General features: G+C 46.2%; 2 protein-coding genes across 3 annotated transcripts in view; both read right to left on the bottom strand.

Annotated features, from left to right (window-relative positions):
- Positions 1-13,756, bottom strand: part of LOC127607134 (platelet-derived growth factor receptor-like protein) — a 97,791-nt gene that overhangs the window by 68,077 nt on the left and 15,958 nt on the right. The gene's annotated exons all lie outside the window — the stretch shown is intronic.
- The window catches only part of n4bp3 (NEDD4 binding protein 3), a 28,044-nt gene that overhangs the window by 6,778 nt on the left and 7,510 nt on the right, over positions 1-13,756 (bottom strand). The gene's annotated exons all lie outside the window — the stretch shown is intronic.

Raw genomic sequence — 13,756 nt, 5'->3', positions numbered from 1 at the left:
AAGCCTGTTGCGTAACTCTGATCCAACTAGGTTTACAAGTCCAGAGCTCGTGGGGGTGGGGGTTGGGGGGGTTTTGGGGGGGGGTTATGTTTTGCTGAGCCTTATGGCCAATTCATTCTGGTGCTTATTTTGCTTGCAAATGGGCTGCATCCCACGAAAGTCACATGTCCAACGTACTATTGACAAAATAGATGCTGCGTGCAGTACTCTTGTTAAGGTAAGTTCTACCAAGAGGCATCTGTCTATCTAGCTAGCTATCTATGGCAGGTAAACAGAACAAATATTCCTTGAGACTGAAGAAGTGTCTCCATCTACCGTGTAAAATTGGTGTCGAGCTATTGGTGCACAAAGATAAACCTTGGATATTTGTAGAGGTGCAACGATTAATCAACAATTAATCGATCAAATTAATTGACAATTATTTTGATAATCGATTAACTCTTTCGAGGGTTAATTTAAATTTGTCTAAATCCTTGGAACTGTAACCTCTCAACAGTAACTGTTCTCCGATTTCTGTAGTCCTCAGTGAAAGCAGATTGATGTGTTGGTTCCCCCTCCCCTTTCAAAATAAGACATTTTCAAACATCTTGTTTTACTTTGGATAACAGTGGTCAACATTTTCTTAAATTGTATGGACCAAACTACAGTACTAATTAAAACATAATTAATCAATGTATCATTCATTTGCCCCTCCGAGAGTCGTCACCTTACCGTGGTGGAGGGGTTTGTGTGTCCCAATGATCCTAGAAGCTAAGTTGTCTGGGGCTTTATGCCCCTGGCAGGGTCACCCATGGCAAACAGGTTCTAGGTGAGGGGCCAGACAAAGCACGGCTCAAAGACCCCTATGATGAATGAAATAAATGGATCTAGGTTTCCCTTGCCCGGACGCGGGTCACCGGGGCTCCCCTCTGGACCCAGGCCTGGAGGTGGGGCTCGTTGGCAAGCGCCTGGTGGCCGGGCCTACACCCATGGGGCCCGGTCGGGCACAGCCCGAAGAGGCAACGTGGGTCCCCCTTCCCATGGGCTCACCACCCATGAGAGGGGCCAAAGGGGTCGGGTGCTATGTGAGCTGGGCGGCAGCCAAAGGCGGGGACCCTGGCGGTCCGATCCTCGGCTGCAGAAGCTAGCTCTTGGGACATGGAATGTCACCTCTCTGGCAGGGAAGGAGCCCGAGCTGGTGTGTGAGGCAGAGAATTTCCGACTGGATATAGTCGGACTTGCCTCCACACACAGCCTGGGTTCTGGTACCAGTTCTCTCGAGAGGGGTTGGACTCTCTTCCACTCTGGAGTTGCTCACGGTGAGAGGCGCAGAGCAGGTGTGGGCATACTCATTGCCCCCCGGCTCAGTGCCTGTACATTGGGGTTCACACCGGTAGACGAGAGGGTTGCCTCCCTCCGCCTTCGGGTGGGTGGACGGGTCCTGACTGTTATTTGTGCATATGCACCAAACAGCAGCTCAGCATACCCACCCTTTTCGGAGTCCTTGGAGGGCGTGCTGGAGAGTACTCCTGCTGGGGACTCCCTTGTTCTGCTGGGGGACTTCAATGCTCACGTGGGCAATGACAGTGAGACCTGGAGGGGCGTGATTGGGAGGAACGGCCCCCCCCTCTCTGAACCCGAGTGGTGTTTTGTTATTGGACTTCTGTGCTCGTCACGGATTGTCCATAACGAACACCTTGTTAAAACATAAGGGTGTCCATATGTGCACTTGGCACCAGGACACCCTAGGTCGCAGTTCGATGATCGACTTTGTTGTTGTATCATCGGATTTGCGGCCGCATGTTCTGGACACTCGGGTGAAGAGAGGGGCGGAGCTGTCAACTGATCACCACCTGGTGGTGAGTAGGCTCCGATGGTGGGGGAAGATGCCGGTCCGTCCTGGCAGACCCAAACGTATAGTGAGGGTTTGTTGGGAGCGTCTGGCGGAATCTCCTGTCAGAAGGAGTTTCAACTCCCACCTCCGACAGAGTTTTTCCCATGTTCCGGGGGAGGCGGGGGACATTGAGCCCGAGTGGACCGTGTTCCGTGCCTCTATTGTTGAGGCGGCCAATCTGAGTTGTGGCCGTAAGGTGGTTGGTGCCTGTCGTGGCGGCAACCCCCGTACTCGCTGGTGGACACCAGCAGTAAGGGATGCCGTCAAGCTGAAGAAGGAGTTCTATCGAGCCTTTATGGCCTGTGAGACCCCAGAGGCAGCTGACGGGTATCGACTGGCCAAGCGGACCGCGGCTTCGGTGGTCGCCGAGGCAAAAACCCGAGCGTGGGAAGAGTTCGGTGAGGCCATGGAAGCCGACTTCCGGACGGCTTCGAGGAAATTCTGGTCCACCATCCGACGTCTCAGGAGGGGGAAGCAGTGCACCACTAACACTGTGTACAGTGGGGATGGGGCGCTGCTGACTTCGACTCGGGACGTTGTGAACCGGTGGGCAGAGTACTTCGAAGACCTCCTCAACTCCACCAACACGCCTTCCTTGGAGGAAGCAGAGCCTGGGGACTCTGAGGTGGGCTCTCCTATCTCTGTGGTTGAAGTCACCGATGTGGTTAAAAAGCTCCTCGGTGGCAAGGCCGCAGGGGTGGATGAGATCCGCCCGGAGTTCCTCAAGGCTCTGGATGTTGTGGGGCTGTCCTGGTTGACACGCCTCTGCAACATCGCGTGGTCAACAGGGAGAGTGCCTCTGGATTGGCAGACCGGGGTGGTAGTCCCTCTTTTTAAAAAGGGGGACCGGAGGGTGTGTTCCAACTACAGAGGGATCACACTCCTCAGCCTCCCTGGTAAGGTCTATTCAGGGGTGCTGGAGAGGAGGGTCCGTCGGGAAGTCGAGCCTCAGATTGAGGAGGAGCAGTGTGGTTTTCGTCCCGGCCGTGGAACAGTGGACCAGCTCTACACCTTTAGCAGGGTCCTTGAGGGTATGTGGGAATTCGCCCAACCAGTCTACATGTGTTTTGTGGACTTGGAGAAGGCGTTTGACCGTGTCCCTCGGGGAGTTCTGTGGGGGGTGCTTCGTGGGTATGGGGTACCGAACCCCCTGATACGGGCTGTTCGGTCACTATACCACCGATGTCAGAGTTTGGTTCGCATTGCCAGCAGTAAGTCGGAATCGTTTCCAGTGGGGGTAGGACTCCGTCAAGGCTGCCCTTTGTCGCCGATTCTGTTCATAACCTTTATGGACAGAATTTCTAGGCGCAGCCGAAGCGTTGATGGGGTCCGTTTTGGGGACCGCAGTATTGCATCCCTGCTTTTTGTAGATGATGTGGTGCTGTTGGCTCCTTCAAACGGGGCTCTCCAACTCTCACTGGAGCGTTTCACAGCCGAGTGTGAAGCGGTTGGGATGAAAATCAGCACCTCCAAATCTGAAACCATGGTCCTCAGTCGGAAAAGGGTGGAGTGCCCCCTCCGGGTCGGGGAGGAGATCTTGCCCCAAGTGGAGGAGTTCAAGTATCTTGGGGTCTTGTTCACGAGTGGGGGTAGGAGGGAGCGGGAGATCGACAGGCGGATCGGTGCAGCGTCTGCTGTGATGCGGACGTTGTATCGGTCTGTCGTGGTGAAGAAGGAGCTGAGCCAAAGGGCGAAGCTCTCAATTTTCCGGTCGATCTACGTCCCAACCCTCATCTATGGTCACGAGCTATGGGTCGTGACCGAAAGAACGAGATCCCGGATACAAGCGGCTGAAATGAGTTTTCTCCGCAGGGTGTCCGGGCTCTCCCTTAGAGATAAGGTGAGAAGCTCAGTCATCCGGGAGGGGCTCCGAGTCGAGCCGCTTCTCCTCCACATCGAGAGGAGCCAGATGAGGTGGCTTGGGCATCTGATTCGGATGCCTCCTGAGCGCCTCCCTGGTGAGGTGTTCCGGTCATGTCCCACCGGGAGGAGACCCCGAGGAAGACCCAGGACACGCTGGAGAGACTATGTCACCCAGCTTGCCTGGGAACGACTCGGGATCCCCTGGGGAGAGCTGGAAGAAGTAGCTAGGGAGAGGGAAGTCTGGGCTTCCCTGCTAAAGCTGTTGCCCCCGCGACCCGGCCCCGGATAAGCGGTAGATGATGGATGGATGGATGGATGGATGGATGGATCATTCATTCGTTTTCCAAAACAATACGGAAGGTTAAGAAAAAAACAAACAAATAAAAGACTTTTTTTATCATATTTGTTCCAAACACCAAAATAATTAAAAAGATGAATAACAACTCTTTTTCCGATTTTTGATTTTAGACACAAGTGTAAAATGGGAAAAACATATCACAGGGGATTCGAATATTTCATGTACTATAGCTACCGCAAGTTGTGTCACCTGGAAAGAAAGTTGAACTGGAAGAGAGCGTTCATATGACTCACGGGAACTTCATTCATTTGTATTGAGAGATGGGCTTAAGCACACTTTAAAACATCCTAACTTGCTGCAGATCGAAATGATTTTCATGTGGTTTGTTTTGTTGTAAATGTCAGACGTGTAGCTACAATATAAAATAAAAAGACAGTGTGCATTGAATCAAAAATCGGGCCTCTTAAGGAAACAGTAAGTGCAGTGGATTGGGAGACTGCGAAAAGACTCATTCATAGTGCACATTTTCCTTTTAGAACCGACGACAAGTAATCGAGGAGTCTGTCCAGTCAATGTAATTTGACATGTTGATAAATCATTAACTGCATTTTTTTTCTCTTTACCCTTTCTCGCACCCTCACATTATACCCTCTAAGACAGGGGAGTCCAAACTTTTTGCCAAGGGGGCCAGATTTTATGTGGTAAAATGTCGGGGGGCTGACATTCTTTACATTGAACAACAATATTGTTCAACAAATTTTAGTAAGCCAGTCTGTTTCACATTTCCATTTTAATTTTAATTTCAACAATCTTAAGAATTTCTTTTGGTTCATTTGAAACAGGTATATCACATGCAACTGCTTATTCACTTGACTTTTTCTTAAACAGAAGTCTCCTGAGTGCAAATTGATTGATTTGAAACATAAAATGTATCACCATGACTTTTCAATAGTCACAAAACCTTTGACTCGAACAACAGGGAAATGAACAAGCAATACACATATCCACAACTGCAAGGATCATTTGAAATATGACATATCAGTCAATATAAACACGGAGTGATGTCTTGTTAACTCGTGAGTGATGCCCTGTAGTGTCTAAATACTATTACTCATTTAGTGAATGCTATTACTCATTTAGCCACTAGAGGGAAGCAGTACTCTATGAAACATCACTCCCCAGTCTACGAGACCTCAGTCAATGCAACACGTGTTCCATTGCGCCCAACCTGCGGGCCAGACGGCACTGATTTTATGACAGGGGCCGAGGGCCGGATGAAATTCGACCGCGGGCCGGATTTGGCCCGCGGGCCGGACTTTGGACATGCCTGCTCTAAGATGACCTCATTGAGGTGGTCTAGTGATTTCAGCAAGCACAGAAGCCATAAACATTTGAAAGACCACAAAAGCAGCAGCATTCCTATGAAGATGAGTATTTGCGCTTGGTGCAACATACATTTCCTCTAGACTGGCCGACAATCCGTTAGTTACAAGGTTCATACTGTCAAACAAGACTCTTCTTAATTTGAATTTAGAGTCTGCATTGAAAACATCTTCAGGGACAACATGCAACAGCAAAGTTTTGAACCCAGCAACCCTCAAAACTCTGCGGCATATCTGCTGACAGAATTTAACATGTTGCCTGATAATATGTACTGGCAAATAAAATAAAAAATAAATAAAACCTTATAATATCATCTGAAGTTTTGGAATATCCAACAATGGCTAGTATTATTTGCCGTGACCCTAATTGGAACCTCAGATACTTGAGCCCCCGCACTGCCTACCTCTTCATGCTCACCTTCCAAACAGTCTGGATATGCATTGGCATGTCTCACTTTAATGACATCATGAAGTGCTTTACAAAGCTTCCCTCTGCCATTACGCAAATTATTCAAATAGGGAGAGCGCAAAAAAAAACTTGGGGGTACTTTGCTCAGGCCACTCATGTTAGAAATGTTCTAAAATGGCCGAAATTTCATGACGTCACCGGCTGATAATTCTCAGGCATTGCAGCAATAATAAAAAAAAGTTTTGATTCCGTAATCTTCACAATTTACATATTTTGCACCATAGAGACCCATTATAATTCATATTTTTGAATGCATCGTAAACCTAATGTGTAAACATGCATTTCACGCGATTTTTACGTAAATCGCTTTGTTTTCGCTTGGACAGACGTATGCATGCCACATTGTTGGGTTGAGGTCATTCCAATTGTGCAACTTTTAGGTGGCGCCAGAGGATGGCAAATGAGTTTGCCTTTTTGCAGGAGGCTTCAAACCAATGCATTTTACATGAACACGTCCGGTCGGGATTGTTAGTAGGGCTTGGTTGGGACCTCCAGACAATTTTTTTTTCCTTTTGCAAAAAATAAAGAATAAAAAATCCCAAAGAACTAATAAAAACTATATATGTATGGATAGCACAGATTACTCTGAACATTTTTAGTGTTTGAAAAAAAAAAGAATGTTTGTATAACACAACATATATCATTTCCAAAATTGTAAAACACATAACTTAAGAGTTTTTTTTGTTTCGAAGGACCTAAGGGTTAATTTAAAGTGCGGGTTCACAATAAAAACAAAAAAACAAAAACAAAACAAAACACTTGTTTTTGTAAGAAAAAAAAATATGCATAACTTGACAGTAGTGCATGATGAATATCATCTGTGAAACCGAATCAGCCATCAATGGCCCTCACTTGCGCCTTCAGGTTTCAAGCATTTGTTGTGCAGTGGCGGGCACGCTCGTTCGACCGCGGCGCTGACCGGTTATCTTCTCGTTTGACTTTTTAAGCACCTTGTTTGTAATAGAGTTACTATCACGCTCCATTTAATTAGTAGAGATGTCCCGATCACATCCTTTTGCATCCAAGTCTGAAAAGTCATGATTTTGGAGGTACAAGCCCCCCCCCCCCCACACGTACAGACACAACAAATTCCAGACTTTGCGATTTCAAAATCTCAAACGACTCCATTGGGATGTCAATTTGAATGTGATTGTTCAGCCCTACTTCCAAAGCATTCTGGACCTTAACAGTTCCAATGAACACACTCTGTTTGCCAAAATGCATCGTACTGTTTTCTCTATACGAATGTTTGCTTCTCATCTTTGCATAACCCGCACAACTACCACATCTACAATAACCACAAAGACAACAAAACCCTCAGCTTTCAAGTGGTGGCTCTCTAGGGCCAAGTCCCTCCTAAAATAGCAGATAGATGTCTGACACTTGAGTGTGAAGAGTGGACAGTTCAGACGCTCGGAGACACTTGGGTCAGTCAGCAGCACCACAACATGCACAGTGGAAGGAAAATTCCAAAGATACTTCACTGAACACGGGTTTGGACTTGTCGGTTTTTTGATGCACTGAATGCTAACTCTCACGGACGCTTCACACACACTTGTGTATGTGTGCAGGTCACTCAACACAGCCTTGCAGAAGAAAGAAAAAAAAAACCCTCCATGATTGCGGATCTGATATCCCCACGGACATTGCCTACCCTGCCTCATATCAAAGTTTGTTTACATTTGTGGGGGTAACTGCAGGTCCCATCTCAACCTCCCACACAGCGCACACTTGGTTACATCACATGAGCTCGGTGGAGGCAGGACTCTGTGCTCAAACCATCCACTGGCCTCCCTTAATTTGTTCCACTCACAACTGCAGTGATACGGTGAGATTTAATTATGCTGGTTAACACTCGAGTTTGAAATATCGAGGTCTAGTTATCTCCAGAGGAATCCATCCATCCATGCATCTGTACATCAAGTATGTGTACTGTATACACATACAAGGGCTGCCAAGATTAGTCGATGAGTCTTGACGAGTCATTTAGATATTTATTTATATGCCGCTTTGTTTTTCTGTCGAATCTTTTCCCGCTGACTGTAAGCCTTGACTGTGATGCAAATGCGCAGTCCTGGTAGTCCGTGATATAAACAGAAGCATAGGGAGTTATGCGGTGTTATGGCTAACCCACGTGAGCAAGAGTCTGAAAGTTCGGGTGCATTTGACCAAAAATACTGAATACGATGCAAATCTCCCTTTCAGGACAGTGGTGATAAACGGCCCTCTGAAAAGGAGGCACATTGTGGCCGATTCCTCATTTCATATCTGACAGAGCAACAGTCTTGTCTGGAAGGTAGCATTTTGTGTCCGATGTAATGGTACGCTAACCTATTGTACCGTAGACTAAGAATTACAGAGGCATTAGTCAACAATCTCACGTTTATCAACAACCAAAACATACTTTTTGTATGCCCGTGGCCAACATTGAACAGGCGCTCGCTTCAATTGAAGTTGCTGCATCATTTACAAACGTGTCAGAAATGTTGGAGATCCTAACACTCATCCACTTAATTTTCCTCATCGGCCCATTAAGCCACTGGGATTCGTTACACTAATGTCGCTTTTCAGGTGTGACAAATGGAACAAGCAGTTTCATGCATGTAAAGTCAATGAGCAGCTTGTTTATCTTCTCCGATGTGGGTGGGATCTAAGATCTGTGAAGGGATTTTCTCTGCTGGTACTACCTTAACATTCCGTACTTTTGTTATCAACCAACACTCTTTGGTTTGTCTGACTTTTCGTCACTCAAATTTCCCACACATTCTCCATTCCATGCCTTACATCTGAAAGACGCTCTATTCTTTATCAGGCAAGCAACCAGACTGTGACCCAGTCGTATGACAATCAGATAATGATAAAATGATGAGATGTGTAAGGGCACTTATGACAAAACACGAGATGATGAGTGAAAAGGTGCAACATTTATGTCAGGAAAATTATGGCCAGTGACTGCGTGTGGATAGAAGCATTTAGTCCATATTAATTGATTTGTTGTCTTCGCTGTGGCTCCACTCAGTGGCGGTGTGAATGTAGGTGTAGATGGTGGTTCGTGTCAATATGCCCTGCGACTGACTGGTGACCGGTTCAGAGTGTAATCTGCCAGCACCACTGCGGCCCTGTACAGGATAAGTAGTTCAGGTAATGGGTGGATGGATATTTTCATGGCGGCATCTGACAGAGAGAGAGAGAGAGAGAGAGAGAGAGAGAGAGAGAGAGAGAGAGAGAGAGAGAGAGAGAGAGAGAGAGAGAGAGAGAGAGAGAGAGAAAATATAGCAACCTCATGGTGATTAGTAATGGTGTCAGTATTACTTGTAAATTATAATTTTGTGGGTTATAATTTCCCACAATGTTTATAATTAATACAGAATAAGCGGCATTTATCAAATAACTTAAGGAGATGAAATAAAAAACAAATGTCTATTTCTTTCGGTCTCAATAAACATAAATGGCAGCATTTCAAGCAATAATGATTCATTTTTGTTGTCACAATAAAAATGCCCTTGGAATAGATATTTGAAAGTGAAAATGGATGAATGGACGGATTTAAAAAAGACATTAAAAAACAATTCAGTTACCGGTACACTTTCCGAGTTATAGCCTGCTTATATGGTTGGGGTGCCGCCATTTTTTCCTCATATGAAAACACCACTGTAGCTGCCATGTCCCTAAAATATCCTCTGCCCTATTTTGTGTCTGGCGTCTACACGCCGAGTGCTCAATAGCAGCTTTTCTCTGCAGCGATGAACAAATACGACCTGCTTTGACCCCTGTAGATGCCATCAATGAAGACAGTGTGAGAGAGAACACTTGAGCTTTAGCAGTACCACTCTTGACCACCACTGAGTCATGCCCCGTGTTTCCCCCTAAGGCTGCTTCTGGTCCTCCGTCGTTTTGCAATTATAGTGGACCTCTTGTGCCAAGTTGCGTCTACTTGCTCCCCAGGTGCGAATGAATGGGCTCGGTTTACCCACAGACATCCCTCGCCGCATTTCCATGTACGTCTGCAGCCCGTCTCCTGTCATATATCACACATAGGATATGACATCCAAATTGCCCTCAAATTGCAGAGAAGACGTATTTCCTTGCCTTCTTTAAGTTGCCTCAGGGTTTGGTCTGTGTCTCGCATCCATAATGAATAACCAGCTAACAATTAGAGGCTACAGCTGAGCAATCTTTGTCAATCCTGCCCCATGGTGACGTTTGCATGCAACACTCTCCCGCACAACCGAACACTCTTTGGCCTCACATAGGAGATGATTGTTCTCTTCTATATTTGCAGCGTATTTCGTTCTTTTGCATTTGACAAGTGTTGACAGTAAGAGCGTGATCAATTCAGCTGATAGTCACACTTGCTTTACTTTCACATTGTTCTGACCGCAGATCATTTTTCCACAAATAATTTGTCCCAACACCAATTTGTAACTTCGAAGAATGCATAGGCAAAAAGCACAATTAAAATTGCGTCTGTGTGACAGTATGGGCGACTCATGAAAATACTAGAAAAAAAATTAAGCTTTTGAAAGATTTAACCCTGGAGAACACATGGGGTCAAATTCGACCCCTATAAATTATGCTACTTCAAATGCTGCCCTTAAATCCCAACGGGTCAGATTTGGCCCTAATCCTAAATTAGGATTAAAATATTGAAAATTTGAAAAAAAAAACATATTTTGGTGTTCAGTGAACATAGAGCAGCCATTTAATGTATAATTGATCATTTTCCAAAGAAGAAAAAGGCTCTTGGGTTCTCCAGGGTTAAAAGGCTAAGATTAGCACACTTTTAATTTACGTCATCACACTAAGACAATTTTGTCGTCTCCCATGTCTCATATTCATGTTAGCCATGGTGCCTGCAGCTGAGATGTCTTTGCTCTCAGTAGGCGACTGCATATTGACCTCTGCTGGTTGTGTCATTTTGTATTTTCTTAAGAGAATTCAAATATCGGCTACAGTTGTCATGTGTAACCCCACATGGGTTTACTGCTGGTTGAACCGGCATGGCTGCATGGACCCATATTAATTGTATCTTAGTATGTTACGCAAGGCTGTTTTGGTGTAAAATGAAGCCCCCCGAGGGACCGTGTAGCCAAGATACACACACACACACACACACACACACACACACACACACACACACACACACACACACACACACACACACACAAACACACATTATTCACGTGCCCTCCTGTTTATTTATTTCCTATTTTGTTGCAGCAGATAATGAATGAATTGCATTTTGTCTGACTGTGGTGAAATTTAAAATTCGGAAATTTAAAATTATTTCCACTTGGTGTGTGTGTGTGTGTTTTGGTCCATACGAGTAAGATTAGCTTTCGGAGAATAAGGATAAGTACCCGACCCCCGGGGTTAGCATCTGTTTGCTTTACACCCATCCCACACCCATGTGGGCTTCAGCAATCAGCCGAGTGGGTAAAACAAAGCAGTTCTCCATCCATCAATTTTGGACGAGAAGTAAGGTACACTCTCGAATGATCAGCAAATCGGTCTCAGGCGATCAATGGGCAAATAACCATACGCTCTCTCGATCACCTCAATGGGCAGTTTCGAGTCTTCAGTTAACTAGCATGCATGTTTTTGGAACGTGAAAGGAAACAACGATGCAGAGGGAAAACCACAACTGATCTTTCCGGAACTTATCAAGTGGGAGGCAGACAACACGCCGCCACCATCGTGAGAAAAAGACCACCTGCGTGAAATAAGCACGAATACAAATAAATGGCACATTTGACAGTATCGTCAACAAACAAAACATTCAATATTTTTACTAATAAGGTTATTATTAACAATGATAATACAAAGAACAATAACAATTCGGGACCAACTGACCCACATTGATTTTTTTTTTAATTTTCAATATTTGGCAGAATAAAATTCTAATGACCAATTAAATCAGATGATTAATTTTAAAAAATGAATAAATATAATTCATCTTCCGAGCCGCTTGATCCTCACTAGGGTCGCGGGGGATGCTGGAGCCTATCCCAGCTGTCTTCGGGCAGTAGGCGGGGGACACCCTGAATCGGTTGCCAGCCAATCGCAGGGCACACAGAAACGAACAACCGCTCGCACTCACACTCACACCTAGGGACAATTTAGAGTGTTCAATCAGCCTGCCACGCATGTTTTTGGAATGTGGGAGGAAACCGGAGCACCCGGAGAAAACCCACGCAGGCCCGGGGAGAACATGCAAACTCCACACAGGGAGGCCGGAGCTGGAATCGAACCCGGTACCTCTGCACTGTGAAGCCGACGTGCTAACCACTGGACTACCGGCTGTGAGTGTGAGTGCGAGCTGCCCGGTAGTCCAGTGGTTAGCACGTCGGCTTCACAGTGCAGAGGTACCGGGTTCGATTCCAGCTCCGGCCTCCCTGTGTGGAGTTTGCATGTTCTCCCCGGGCCTGCGTGGGTTTTCTCCGGGTGCTCCGGTTTCCTCCCACATTCCAAAGACATGCGTGGCAGACTGATTGAACACTCTAAATTGTCCCTAGGTGTGAGTGTGAGTGCGAATGGTTGTTCGTCTCTGTGTGCCCTGCGATTGGCTGGCAACCGATTCAGGGTGTCCCCCGCCTACTGCCCGGAGACAGCTGGGATAGGCTCCAGCACCCCCCGCGACCCTAGTGAGGATCAAGCGGCTCGGAAGATGAATGAATGAATGAATGAATGAATGAATGAATAAATATAATGAATACTTTTGCGCTTATGAAAAATGCAACATTGAAGCCAGCCTGTGTTCATGCTGCTTAACAAGCAGCAGTTCAGTGAGAGGAATGTGAACCAAGAGAATGATACAAGGAAAGAAATGCACATTCTTAGCATTTTTCCCTGGCTAATAATTCATAGAACCCAAACGTTGCCGTTGATACTATGGTGGAAAGGTTGTGTGTTGGGTCAGTTCAGAATGGTCTCAAAAAGAGCAGACCCATGAGAACAACACATGGGTAGCCTAACGACCGACATCTCATCACTGGTCATTTTACCAGATAATCATAGTGTGTGTGTGTGTGTGTGTGTGTGGGTGTGTGTGTGTGTGTGTGGTGTGTGTGTGTGTGTGTGTGTGCGTGTGTGTTGGCATGAGCTGATTAGATAGAAGCACAGGAGAGCGAGAGTGGAGAAGAGTTTGCCTTCCCTTTAGTGAAGCTTCTTTGTTTCCCGGAGTGGTTCACGTAGGAGTTACCCTTTTGTAATTATGGCAACAAAAATCATGCTCACTTCCCACATCGATCCAGGTCCGCTCAGTCCACAGCTGCAGTGAACGTGCACCCACATAAACAGGAGGCTGGACTCACAGCAGTCACTGATGATGTGTCACACTTGAGTGCATTATTTAAAGTAACGCTTTTCAGATTCTTTGACTGGTTTTATGGTTAGCGGGACACTAAATTCTCAGCCCGCATATCAGGTTGAACACTAGGATGCCGACACATCCTGTTGATCAGCACGTCTTTTTTGGTCATTTGTTTGTACCGACAAACAGCAAAGTGGAAACAAGTTCCTTGCACTGTTTCTAATGACAACAGTAAAGGGTGCGTGAGACCGCACCACTATGGAAACACAAATGGAACCACTGTTTCGACAAAAGCAGCCTAATGACTTACGCACCTCTGGTCGACAAGGCATCAAGAACTCCCAAGGACACAAACGGGCCATCAGAGCAGCAATTATACATGAACACACACAAAAGAATGTCAATAAAGGGATATCTCTGCATGGGTCAGCAAGTCCAGGTAATCCGAGGTGTCTTTATCTCAGCACCATGCGGTTCCACTTTGGTGATAATCAGCCATCACGTGTTCATTAGCGTCAATTCAGTGTGACGTCATCTTCCCGGAAGCAATGCCTTGAAA

This window comes from Hippocampus zosterae, chromosome 1 (genome assembly GCF_025434085.1).
Source record: "Hippocampus zosterae strain Florida chromosome 1, ASM2543408v3, whole genome shotgun sequence".
Lineage (NCBI taxonomy): Eukaryota > Metazoa > Chordata > Actinopteri > Syngnathiformes > Syngnathidae > Hippocampus > Hippocampus zosterae.
The sequence above is the reverse complement of the archived record's forward strand: the minus strand, read 5'-3'. Positions and strand labels throughout refer to the sequence as shown.